The following is a 13,904-nucleotide window of genomic DNA, read 5'->3' as shown; positions in this document are numbered from 1 at the left end:
AAAACAGGTTCTTATAATGGAAAGTGTTGGGGAATCTTAACTACATGTGCTGCCTATAATTAGTGCAAGCTACAGTGGCTTGGTGTGACACACTGTCCCACACAGCGGTGGCTAGGCCAGCTAGCGATTGAGAAGCCTGCTGCCGTCCCAGTTAACAGCTGTAGAGGATCGTGCATTAAGAGCCAGGTTCTATCCCGGAAGCGGATGATCTACCCAGGGGTTTGGGCTTACCTTAGAAGCTCAAATCAAATCCCAACACCGCTAAACCCTGGGGGGTGTCCAATTTTTAAACCACAATTCAAATTTGAACAAATAGCCCAGTTCCTTATTTTGGACTGAACCTAACTTTTATCCTAATGGCTGCACCCTTTGGAAGCTGCTTGAAATACAGACTTGGGCTTCATATGGAGATGGGCATCGTTAAAGCAAAATAAAACAATGGGAAATTCCAGGTCCATGGTACCTTAATTGTGAATGATCTCCAGCTCACTTTCCCAGCTCTTAGGGTTGAGGGGGAAGTCCTCCATAGAATGCAAAACCCACAATAATATTTATATGTATTTTTTTTTGCTTTGAATTTTCCTAAATGGCTCAATTTTGTGGACAACCTTCTATATTCCCCCCTTGGAATGAAGACCCATTTTTGAGCAAAAATTTGAACATTCAATTAATTTTTTTTTTTGGAGATCATTTTGCATCAACACACATTTAGCATTTTGCCTGTGTGAGGTTACACATGCCTAGTTTGCTGAAAATGACATTTCTGGGTTATGGAACGGCCTGAAGGTTCATGACCAAAAATAATTAGGTGCTTTCACACGGTTTTCACTTCCTCTACTATTGAAACGCAGCCATCTCTGGGGCGGCGCGCAACAGCTGCTTAACAGCCACGTGGCACAACTCGGTGTGGGACAAGAAGTGAAGAAAAATCCTGTAGCCAAGCGAACCGGCCCATTGTTCTTCATTAACCACCAAGGACTTCAGTTGCAGGTTCTTCTACCTCTGAATTCTTTCCCCAGGCAATCTCACCCTGATGTCATAGCTCATCCCTGACTTCACAAATAGTTGCCATGGAAATGACTGCGATGCAAAGCATTGTGGGATGCACAAGATCAGGCTGCAGGGGAAGGCAGGCAGCAGGAGCTCTGAGAGAATCTGGATTTGTTACAAACAATCGTCTGTGATGGGGAAAATGATGTGGGAAAAGCCGCGCTGAGCGTAACAGGGCCATATTTCCACACATCACACACACCAGTGCCTCAGCATCCAGCATGGAGCCCTCACTCCAGCAAAGCCACCTTGAAGTCCATGCATCATGGGTTCAGGATGCAGCCCAGTTAGACCCGTCAGCCTGGTGAGACAGATCCACACCGCCCAGCCACAGGTGAGGTCAGGGGATCGTACCTGGATTTGGACTTTGAAGAACCTACAAATTCAGGGGATGTTTGCGCTGAGGTTTTGGTTCAGTGAGTCTTGAAGAGACTCAAACAATCTCCCAGGTTGGCTGGTGGGGGCTCCATCCAGTTGGAGGACCATCTTTTGGTTGTTTGTATAGTGCCTTGCACCATGATGTCCTGGGCCATGACTGTGGCTGCGAGGTGCTACAGACAGACACACACACACACACACTGCACACTGGTTGAAGTATGCGACTAATGGGAGAGGTAGTTCTGAAACATTTGGAATTATATTTATTTGTTTTAAAAGACTTTTTTCAGTTTTTCCCTGGTTTTTTAAACAAAGATGTTCAGCTTTTCAAGAGTGTTGGTGTCATTTTTCTGGTTTGGGGTTCCTTATTTCCCCCCTTTCTTCCTTTTCCATTTTGCCATGGAAAAGGTGGGGATGGGGAATAGAGAAAGGAACATTTGCCATTTAGTTGAAAAAAAAAGTAGAAAATTTAAGAAAACCTACCAGCAACCCAGACAGACCTTTTTGGTGAATTTTTTTTTTGTTAAAAAACTGGCTGTTTCTCAAACCGTTTCATCCTGTGCCACTCGCAACCTTTCAGAGTGGACTCCGTGAAGAATTCTCTGGCCTATGTTCTACAATAGCTCTGGCTGGGTGATCTTGGAGGTTCCCTCTGGCTTTCATATTTATGAATCTACCTTCTGTAGGAAACAAGCCTGTCTTGGCTAAAGGAGAGGAGTTTAGCTAGGACCCAAACAGCCTTTTCCCCATCTGTCATTTCCATGCAAGGAGGAATCCCAGAGCCCTGTGCAAGGAGAGAGACCTTCTCATGAAGGTCTGATCCCATCAGAACCTCTTTCTGGAGTTGTGATAGTATCCCAAATGGGAATCCAGGTTCTGCTCCATGGGCATGCATTTCCAGTTATACCAATAGTGTTATACAGCTACAGAAATACTGAGATGTGGACACATTGTGGTTCAGGGCTGAGCTATCCAGTCAGAGGAGCACTGGAAACTCGGCCTGTTCTGTGCCCAATTCCAATGGGCCATGCACAATAAAGCAGCAGTCGTACAAGCACTGAATGCCAGGCTGCTACACCAGTAGCAATGTGGCTCTGTTTGGCCTAGCTCAAACTCTTTCCCCAGAACATAAGCTTTAAATTAAGGAAAGCCCCTCTTCTACTGAATCAGCATCCTCACTGGGGTTATACCGGTGTAACCAGATTTGTTTACATTCAGACCTCAGCTTATACTGAAAAATAAAAGGTCCACTCCAGTGCAATGCAGCCATGAAATGCCACTGCTCTGCTCTCACTGGTGTCTGTGACAATGTGGGGCAGGCCAATGGGGATCCAGGCCCAGCTGAGAAAGGCTGATGCAGTGGCCGGGGTGCTAACCTTGCTGATCTGGCTTCAAATCCCTGCTCAGACTGTCATAGCTTCCCTGGGTTCTTAGTGAATGTATGAGTGGCAGAAGGAAGAGGGGAAAAGGTTCAGAATATCAAGTGGGGAGATCCACATCTTTGCTCTAAGTCAAAAAGAAAAGGAAAGACAGATGACCTTGGACAAATCTCAGTGGGCTCATCTACAGGGGGAAATTGGGAGTAATTACTCAACTTCCAGAATGGAGTGTTCCCACAGGGGATTTCTGTAATCATCCCCCTATTGGCAGGTTAGCCTAGGGGAAACCAGCCTGTACCTCAGTAAACCTGGGCTCTATTCCCAGCTCTGCCACTGGCCTGCTGCATGACCTTGGGCAGGTCATGTCCTGCTCTGTGCCTCAGTTTCCCCATCTGTAAAATGGGGATAATGATCCTGCTCTCCTTTGTAAAGCGCTTTGAGATCTACTGATGAAAGGAGCTAGGCATCACTACAGGTATGCTGGTCAGTTTCTCTGTACATCACTCAAGGTGGGGACAGTGGCACTGCCACAAGGGTCTGGGGAGGTGAAATGCACCAAAAGTTGGGAGGGGCTCAGATCCTACAGCTAAGGGCTTGTTATATATTGATGACAGCTAGATTTCTGCCAGAGGAATCTTCTGACTTCACCAGGGAGAAAGGGCTGGTGGCCAGCAAAGAAGCAGGAAAGTGCCTCACCCCTTTCCCTCTCCTCCAGCAGCACCTGGCCTGAGCTGCAATCACAGATCAGTTTGCTGCCTGCATTCCCAGAAGAAAGAATAAAGTTAAAACATCTGTTAATTTATAAACCAATTTAACCATGACTGGTTAATAAATAGCTAACAGCTGCCAAATTCACTACCCCTCAGCTCAGAAGAGGGGCACTCTGGGATGGCAGAGATGAACAGATTAATCTAGTTAGTTTTTCCATCTCTCCCTCTCCCTCTCCCTCACTCTTCCTTGTGTATTTATTATTGTAGATCTTCCTAATGAGTGAATTTGATTTTTTTGGGGGGGGAGAGGAGAGGTTTCTAGATCCATAAGAAGGGGTGTGTGTAAACAAGCATACAGGCTTTATTCCTCCTCTCTACTATTTTCCTGCTGGATTTTAATTTGTTGTTGTGGGGTTGGTTGATTTGTTCAAGTCAGTCTATCAAGTAGCTGGGAGATGGAGACAGTTGTTGGTTCAAAGCCACCCCGAGAGGCAGTAGGCCTGGTCCAGGAGCTCAGCTCCAAAGGCCCTGGGCAGGAGGCAGTTTTACAGCTGGTTCCTGTTATGTTTGTGGCACCACACAGAGAAGTTACATAAAAAAACTAAAGACTTTCTGGAAAGCTGCACCCTAACACAACTTGATTCTTTACAATTCAGAACAATCACATACAGGAATTCCAGAGCAGAGCGAGACAAAACAGGCTGCTCCCTAAAGCAGAGACACAATTCACCCCCACCTCATTCTAGGCTGGCTGCAGAACTGACTCAGATCACAGGCTGCCCTGCAGAGACTCCTAACCTGCAAGCAGGGCCAGGAAACCCATTACAAAAGAAAGCAATAGCTTGTAATTTTAACATAGGTTTCCATTCACCACAGTTCTTAAGACGAGTTTTTTCAGGGTTGGCCATTGATCCTGGCAGCCTCCATTTTTGGATCACCTTCTGAGATCAGCCGGGACCAAGGAACAAACAAAAGCAGTTGGCCAAACCAAGCACATGTAGCTATAAGGAAGGACAGCAAAAGGGTGGGCATTAGCCTGGGCCTTGGGGAGACCTGGGATCAATTATCTGCTCTGCCACAGACTCCTTGCCTGCCCTGGGGCAAGTCACTTATCCCCATTCTACAAATGGGACAACAGACACTGTGTAGCTAACAGCACTGCCCTACCTTAGAAGGGCATCAGGATCATAAACAGATTGTGAGGTGCTCATCCTCTGGTGATGGAGGCTATATAACATTGTTGATAGATACATTGTGGTTGAAGTCAACTTATGGGAGTGAGGGTGAAAGCCAAGCCCATGGTGTCCCAGCAGGGGATCCCCCAAAATCAGAGGCTTCCTTGAAAACAGGCCTAATTCCATACTAGGCCAGACAGAAGCCCGAAATCCTACCACCCACCTGCTTGCTGGGAAAACCCAGCTACGGACTCCATTGCTCAGGCCCAAACTCTGCTGGGAAGGTGTCTCAGCTTTAGGCCTGTGTGACACCTCCTGGTGTTTTGAGGTCTTCTGACTTATGGCCCAGATCTTGCCCTCCTATTTGCGATCCTCATGGGAGCCCAACGCTGAAGTCAGGGCCCAGGTAAGGGAGCCCTAATAAAAATCCAAATGCAGGTGGAAAGAATCCAGGCTTTTAATGATCCACTACAGACTCAAAGTTCAGGGCTGCCATGAGTCTTCGCATGAAGCAGGGCTGAGATACGAGTGGGGATTTGAACTGCATCCAGGTAGAACCAGCTTCCTTGGGAGCTGGGGGCACGTTCTGGTCCTGGAGTGTTGGGATCCAGTTGGGAATCTGAAGTTTGGGGGGCAGAGGGTGAGCCCTGTTGAACCTATGATGAGGTTGGGGGGGGGGTAGGATAGATACAGCCATGAAGCCCAGATCTAGATCCAAACAATCCCAAAGCCCAAGTAAGTTTGGATCCAGAGATCAGCTTTGGGGCCTGTCTCTAGTTCTGGGCAAAATGAGAAGAGTTTGGGGTGCGTTCTCTGGGTTTATTTGAAGCCTGCATGAAATAAGATATAGGGTGGGGGCTGGGAGTGGGGTGGGGGGGGAAGCATACACCTGACCATTGCAGCTCATTAAAAAAAAAAAATCTTTGGACCAGATCCTCAGCTGGTGAGAGTCTGTGGTGCTCCATTGAAATCAACAGAGCTACACTGGATTGATGATGGCTGGGACCTGACTCCTTGATTCCTACACAGCTCTGCTAAGCCCTGCTCCAAAGCTCGTTGGAGTCAACAGAAGACACCCACTGACTTCAGATCACGTCCCTGATGTATATCAACAATACACACATGTAGTTCAGCCCTCTCCGCTCCTGTAATTCACATGAGCTCCAAAAATTGTAAAACTGTTAACCAAATAAACCTGCAGAACTGCATGCTGGGGGGAGTCCTGGTCTGTAGAGCATAGTTTAGATTAGATGGAAAAAATCTCATATGAAAGGTTTGATGCCTTGGAAAAAGGGAAGGACAAAGGCAGAAGAGTAGGGGAAGGGAGGGATGAGAAAGAAAAAGAAATGATCAGAGAATGAGTTTGATTGAAAAGAATCTTGTCCTTTCATGAAGAAATTGCACTTTTAAGTTGGCTCCACACAGAGGAATCTCAGCTAAGGAGACTTTCAAATGCAAATCTCTTAAAAGGGATGGAACATATGGGCAAAGCAAAGCACTTACTTTTCAGAATGAAATTATTTGTAGAGTGTTTTTCTGCACATGGGAAGGAATGGGGTGGGGGGAACCCAGCCTGTTTAGTTGGGCTCCCAAAGGGATAGGGCCCTGTTAAGACATTATGCCTTTGTTAGGAGAGATTGCCACCATGCCAATATGGGGTAGGGGGTAGCTGCATAATTATTGGCAGGCTTGGAAAATAAAAATCAAAACTCTCCTCCCCCCACAAAGGAAACTCCCTAATTTAAACCCCACAGGTCTGGTACAAACTGGCCATTGAGTCCAGACCCATTTCTACCAGCAGGGAATCTGGCCCAAATGAGTGAATGAATGGGATTATTTTGGGGTTAGCAGCATCCATGGAGAGCAGGGAGAACAGGTTTCAGAGTAGCAGCCGTGTTAGTCTGTATTCGCAAAAAGAAAAAGGAGTACTTGTGGCACCTTAGAGACTAACAAATTTATTAGAGCATAAGCTTTCGTGAGCTACAGCTCTTCAGTGAGCTGTAGCTCACGAAAGCTTATGCTCTAATAAATTTGTTAGTCTCTAAGGTGCCACAAGTACTCCTTTTCTTTCAGGGAGAACAGGTGAATCGTGGCATGCACAGGTGTGTTTGCCAGGGAAAGGAGTTGTGTGCAGAGAGCTGTATGTCATTTGTGACCAAATATTACAGCAGTTCTGTACACAAGTCTGGATGTGTATACAAGTGTCTATATAGTGTATTAACCATTAACAGATACACAGCATGTCTAGTGTGTGTGGGGTGAGCACGGGGCTGGGTTCTCTTCCCAACTCCATCACTGCTGCTTTGCTGGCCCACAGCCTCAGCGCCCCCTTCTGTAAAATGGGGTGGTGACATCAAGACTCCCTTGTAAAACACTTGGAGATTATGGATGAAAAGTGAAACAGATGTGCAAATTATTAGTGGGGCTTCTGCTATAGAGCAGGGATACTCAGACTGAGGCTCGCCAGCCGGAGGGGGCTCTAACATCTCTCTTGCAGCATGCTGCAATGTGTGTTATTTAATTATTACCCAGGCAGCAGGTTTTCACTAAGTTATTAACCAAATGTAGTGGATAAAATACTTGATTATTCTCACAGCAAAACCAATCTATATTTAAAAACAAAATATTTCCAGTCCCACTGGTTAAATAGGACTATAAAGCACTATAGTAAATGAAACCATGAATTCACACTCCTGGGGCTCTTCTGCTTTACGTAGATTGCTAATTGGCTCCTGAACCCCTGAAGTCAGAGTATCCCTGTTCTAGAGCAACGCACAGCCTCCATGCATGGTACACACCTGGCCTAGCTAATGTCACATGGCTCTGTGTGTGCTCCTCTCTGGTATTTGAGCTGCTGCCTGATGTGCGGCGTTCAGCCCTGTTGATTCGGGGGGGGGAATTCTGCCCCCACTTCAGTCCCTTGATGCGGCCGAGGGGTGGAACAGCTCAGCTGAGTGCAGGGTTCCCTGCTGCAGAGGTGTCAAGGCCAAGACAGCCAGACTGAACTCCTAGGCCTGCTCCCCAAGCCCCTCCTCCCATGGGGCATGGCTAGGGGAAGGAGCACTTTGTACCTGGGCTCACTTGGTCTGGGGAGACATGGGGTGACTGTAGGAGTTAGAGCAGCCAGAGTACTCTGGGACCACAGCAGCCCTTGGAGCAGCCTGGGATTCTAGAACCCCAGAAACTTATTCTCTCTTCTCCCCCACCACACCTCCATGCATCCCCCAGCCTGGGCTGCATCTCCTATGAAGTGCAGCATAGAAGCTGGGTCCATTTAGCAGGAGTGAGGATCAACCCAAAGAATCCCATAGGCTTTGCCTCTCCATGCAAGAGAGCATCTTATCCCTGCTTGGCAATAGGGCACAGGCTGAGCATGGCCCTGTGGGCGGGAGAGTGCCTGTATGTGAATATACACAACTCTGGGAGGCTGAGAGTTTGTGCGTGTATGATGGTGTTTAGTGCATGCGTAAGCATAATTGTGCAATTTAGGTATTTTGTTATCAGGGTGTTCATACAGAGACAGACTGAGCATGTTTGTGAGGTGGAGTTTGTGTGTATATGTACATGTGATCAACTGTGTGTGTATATATATATATATATATATATATATATATATATATATATATATATATATATATATATATATATATATATATGAGAGAGAGAGAGAGAGAGAGAGAGAGAGAGAGAGACACACACACATACGCCCTCCCCCCCACAACCATGTGCATGCAGAATCTTGAATTTCTTCCAAGCACTCTGGAAGTAATTGATTGCCACAGCCCCTTCCCAGCTGGATGGGAGGGGACACACTTAGCAGCTAGTGTGCCTTGGAAACAGCCATACAGATCTCCTCTCCTTGGGCTCTCAGAGGGAAGCAGAGGTATTGCAGCATTAACCAGGCCAGCCAAGCTCGGCCCCACCTGCCTACAGCATCCCCATAGGGCAGATGGGCACAGCCTTCATTGCTAGCCACCTGCCTTGTAGCTATGATACTGGATTCCCTTCCCAGCTCCTTGGGGCAGGGACTGGCTGTGCAGCGCCCAGCGCAAGCCCCTGATCTTGGATGCAGCCTCTAGTTGCTATTGGAATACAGATAATTGCTTTGTTGCATGGGAGGCAAGGAGGTGCCTGGAAATCAACCTCCTCTATCTACCCCCAGACTGGGTGCAGAACCAGCAAGGCAGGTGCCCATCACCAACAGCCCTGCCGGCTCACCCCTTCTTGGGTGGAGTTCAAGTTTTTGGCTGCTCTGCAGAGTCAGAGAAGACCAGGCGCTGGGTGGCTTTGTGCGGTGGACACTCCCCGAGTGAGCGACTAAGCTAAGACCTGCCAACTCATTGCACAGGGAGAGGTGTTCGGACGAGCAGCAAGGAAGCAAGTAATTTAAGAGCAAACACTTGGAGTTCAGCTGCAGCTGTAACTAGGAGCTGGTTCCCATTGCCATCCAACATCCTGGATCAGAACCAAACCCTTCTTGGAGATATTCAGTATCACCAGTAAAGACATTAACTCCAGCCTCCCTGGCATTACCCAGCCTTCCCAGAAGCACCTATGTTATTGCCATACCCAGGTGAAGGTTGCTCTAATGTGGCCTGATCCAAAACCCATTGAAATCAGTGGGCCATAGAGGAGGATTGTAACCAAGAGACTAGACCCCAGCTTTGCAAAAATCAAGACCAAGGCTTCATTGTTGTTTCCTTTTAAGCCTGAGCTGCAGAAAGCTCAGAGTTCAGGGGGAGGGGCTGGATTAGATGCAACACTGGAGACCTGCATGATGTCCAAACTTTCCCAGAGAGTTGGGGTTGGAGGGAGGATAGGCAGTACTGCCAACACATGGTGTTTATTTTAAAGCTGCAGGCTCCTGGAGTCTCGTGATCATGAGAGAATCTCAGCTTTCATTTAAAGAAATAAAATCTTTACTCATAGTTGCAGAAAAAGCTTCAAAGCATGACCCAAGAGCCCCCAGAGGCTTTGAAAAAGGCAAAAGAAAAAAAGAACCCAACCTCTATTTTTAAAGATTTTTATTTTAAATCATGATTTAAGTCAATCTCACAATTCGAGGAGGGGCTTTGACTCAATTTTCAAAGATTTCAGGACCGGGTTGTACAGAGCTGCTGTTACTGATGGTGTTTGGGAGAGGGCTGCAGATTAAGACCAAAAACCCAACCCCCCTCCTTATTGGAAGGCAGGGCTTTGAACAGCCCAGCAGAAGAGAGACATGGTCTGCTTACTGGTGCATTCGATCTACCCATTTAAACAAGGGGCTCTTGGCTTTAATGAGACACACAGTTTGGACCCATCTTGACAGAACAGGGAGTGGAAATAACCAAGTTCTTCCCCCTCCCCAGCCCTGAACCTCCAAAAAGGATTTGGTTGGAGATTCTGGATGGAGATGCAGAACTGGGGGTGAAGGGGGTTCACATTTAAGGCTACTGGTTGCCTCACCCATAGTCTCAAAAGGGACTTTTGTGCCTGGGGTTTAGGAAGTCCCAGGCCCTGGTTCAATCTGTCTAGAAGGGTTAAATTCTTTTCCTGGTGAACCCCTTCCCAGCTGCTGGGTACAACACCACATGTCATAATAGTAATGTAATTTGTAAGTTAACAATGGGCAGATTGAGGTTTATATTTAATTACAGTGTTTGCACCAACCTGAACTCACCCTTATTTCATCAATATGCATGGGTTTGTGTTTATCGCTGCTTAATTAATCCACGCTTATGACAATTAAAGGCTTGCAAAATCCCCGAAGGTGACTGTAGGGGAAACTCTGCAGTGTCTGCTGCTAGAGGCTGCAGTGTGGGGCAGGGAAGGACAATGGGCAAGGCTGGCACAAGGAGGGACAATCTGCCTGCAGGTTCATAGAGGGATGCCCACAACTGTAGTATCTGAGCACCTCCCAGCACAAGGAGGAAGAGGTGGTAGCAGGAGAATCTAAAGATGTTGATCATCTCTGGACCAGAGAGCGAGATCCCCAGACCTGGAACTCCGGAGGCTGGCTAACTTTATAACGAGACAAACCAAACCACTCCAGAACATCAGATCAGAACTTTCCTTATGCTGATCTTTGCCATGGCAGCATAGACACCTGAAGGGGTTTCAGAACATTTGATTAAAAAGGAAGGGGAGGCTCCCTATTTTTGACCAACTAGAGCCAGCTGCAGTATTCTGGACTTCAAAACTCTGATGAAATTGCAAGTCTGGGGAAGACATTTACAACCCCTCTGCTGCCTCCCCCCATTTTTCAATCTGCTCCACCTTGTCAAGGTGGAGCAACACTAAAACAATGCTTCAAAGCTGACCCAGAGACCTGCAACATGGACAAGCCATTGCAAGGCCAAGCAGTGGGACAAGCTAGTAAGAGGCCCTTGGCAGAGGCCAAAAGCCCAGGGCTGCCAGGCCCAAAGCTAAACTCTTCCCTAGTTGTTTATAGAAAATAAAGGGATGAGGGCATCACACACACACATACCCCCAAACAAGGGGGCTGACAGTGAAGGGGTAGCTCACGCATACAGGGCAAGTCCCACTCTGGAGAACGCTGCCATGAATCCAAACTCTTTGCCAGACCTTCCAGCCAAAGCAGGAAAATACCTGGGCTCAAGCTAAACTGTGAGGATTCCCCAAGGGAACAAACAGTTTATAATTGCACCAAAGAAAGAAACTGCTACAGAACAGCACAGGGAGTTGCACAATGGGAAGGGGAAATGGTCTTGCTATTAAAGCACTGGGCTGGGAGCCAGGAGACTAGGGGTTGGATTTGAGGACTTCTTGAGGTCCCTTCCCTGTGCTGGAGATCTGTGTACAGCTCTCAGGGCCAGCATCACACCTGAGAAGCAGCAAATAATCTTTCCTTTGATTGCAAGATCTTGAAGGACCATCTCTTGCCAGGTTTTTGCACAGCACCCAGCCTAGAAAAGTGGGGGTCTTTAGCAACTACAGCAATATAAATGCTAGTAATGGACAACATGTGACTTATGAAATAGAGCCAGACATCCAAGTGAAATAGAAACAGCCATCCGCAGGACAGAGAACTTGAGACAACAAAGAAGAGACTGAAACCCTCAGGTCAGGAGCAAGTTGTAGTCCCAGCTGAGTGTGACCCATCACCGAGGTACAAAAAACAACAGGATGTTGGGGTCATATACAGAGACTGTTTTTTTTTTCCACCAAATGCATCCGATGAAGTGAGCTGTAGCTCACGAAAGCTTATGCTCTAATAAATTTGTTAGTCTCTAAGGTGCCACAAGTCCTTTTCTTTTTGCAAATACAAACTAACACAGCTGCTACTCTGAAACCTGTCATACAGAGACTAGCAGCCCACCCTGGGTGTCAACAGGAGAGGGAGGTTGCTGGGTGGCCTAGCAGACTGCAAAGACCTGGGTTCAATCCCCAGCTGTGCTACTGACCAACTCACATGTTCGCTGTGTGCCTCAGTTCCTCCATCCACACAGCAGGGATATGGATACTTCCCCTCTAGGAGGGAAGAATTGATCAGCAACCATGAGGCAGCTCAGAGACCACAGTGATGGTCACAGTCAGATACAATCCTGGAATCAGTCTTAGACTGAACAGAGGCAAAGGCCAGTTTTAGGCCTCTGAAATCATCCCCTAGGAGAGCAAAGCTGATGAATCAAGAAACACTCAACAGGGAGAAAGGGAAGTGCCCAGAGCCCAGCAAAATAAAGTCTGCTTAGCTGCAGGAGGGGGTAGAGCTGGTGGCCTTTGTAGGTAAGCACAGCAATCACCAAGTCAGCCAGAAAGAGCTGATCATGCTGGAAAGAAGGAGAGGGGGCAGGAAGACAGAGAGAGTTTAGGGTGTATTTGTATTTAGTTCATCATCTACACCCAACATCATTAGCCCCATTTCACCATAAGCTCACTTACCTCTCAGGCCAGTCCAAAGGGAAGCAGCCCCCAGCAGTGCCAAACTATCTCCAAACTCAGCCTGTCTTTTTCCACCACAATCACCTGCCTACCTGCCCCCTCAGTTCAACTGCCCCCTGGGTCTGACTTATATAGACCCCACGCGCCTCCCACTCCCAGCAGCCTCTGAGAGGATTGGCTCAGGGGAGTCATCTGCTTGGGAGGGAAGGGTTTGCCCATGGCCACAGTTCAACTGGTTGCCCTGATCTTTTATTAATAGCTCCTTGAGCCCCACTGTGCTTGGTGCTGTATAAACACTCAGAGACAGCCCCGCCTGGGAGATCTTGCAATCTAAATAGAGAGGGGAGCCAGGGCCCCTGAGATTTGCCCAAGGTCACATAGCAAGGAATGGAAACCAGGTATCCCATGGCTCAGTCCAGGACTCCCTCCCCTGGGCCACATTCTTTCTCTCTTTCTACCCCCTGTGAAAGTATGATCTATGGGTTAGAGCAAGGACCTGGGTGTCAAGGCTCCTGGGTCCTATTCTTGGCTCTGTGAATGAGTGGTATCTAGTGGTCAGAGGAAACAGGGTTCCTGGGTCCTTCCCTGCTCTACCACAGACTCCCTGTGTGACTGCAGCTCTGTGTCTCAGTTTCCCCATCTACAGAATGGGGAGTGATGATACCATGCCCCCCCCCGAGGGGTCTGAAAGGCTCCATTAATTAACACCTGAAAATCTCATTTAGACCCTGGGATGAACTTGTGAGAGGCCTGCTTAAAAATCAGCTGTTAGCGCAAGCAGTGGGGTTCAGGAGCCAAGAGCGCCAGACTCTCTGGCATGTTGCCCCCTTGGTTACTGTGTCTCTGCCCACACCAGTGACGCCCGGAGTTTTGCCAGCACATGATGGGAAATGGAGGAATGCCAGTGCCACTGCGGCCTCTCCCTCCCTGCCACACCACTGAACTCGGCCAGCCAAGCTGCGCTGGGTTGGGATTGCACAGGGGAAGGGCCAGGGAACTGGAGCAGCCCCCCCACAGCCAAGGGAGAGCTGCCAGCTCCCACCAGCCTTGAGACCTGGGCTTCTCACAGCCATGGAGGTCCTCAAAGCTCCACCTTTTACAAGGATAGGTCACCTACCCTCCCACCTCTGTCCCTCCATCTCTGTCCCTTTGCCTTTTCCTTCCTTTCCACCGGCTCTCTCGTGCCATATCGACAAATCTCCTTGACTCTTTCTTCCCAGCCCAGACACCTCTGCTCTCTTAACCTCCATCCCCCTCTCTTCCCACCCCCCTGCCTGGCTCGGTATAAGACCTGCCCCAGTAAGTTTCTCTCTAGACAAAGTTGGGCC

The 13,904-nt window shown here is 48.1% G+C and overlaps 1 long non-coding RNA gene across 1 annotated transcript; it reads right to left on the bottom strand.

The window, feature by feature from the left end:
* Positions 1 to 1,940: 1,940 nt before the first annotated feature.
* On the bottom strand, positions 1,941 to 12,665 carry LOC122457623. The gene is made up of 4 exons (XR_006277260.1): positions 12,577 to 12,665; positions 4,916 to 5,109; positions 3,504 to 3,563; positions 1,941 to 2,934 (listed from the first exon to the last, which is right to left on the bottom strand). It is a non-coding gene; the product is annotated as an uncharacterized LOC122457623 (long non-coding RNA).
* Positions 12,666 to 13,904: the final 1,239 nt, after the last annotated feature.

The sequence above is a fragment of the Dermochelys coriacea genome, chromosome 27 (assembly GCF_009764565.3).
Source record: "Dermochelys coriacea isolate rDerCor1 chromosome 27, rDerCor1.pri.v4, whole genome shotgun sequence".
Lineage (NCBI taxonomy): Eukaryota > Metazoa > Chordata > Testudines > Dermochelyidae > Dermochelys > Dermochelys coriacea.
The sequence above is the reverse complement of the archived record's forward strand: the minus strand, read 5'-3'. Positions and strand labels throughout refer to the sequence as shown.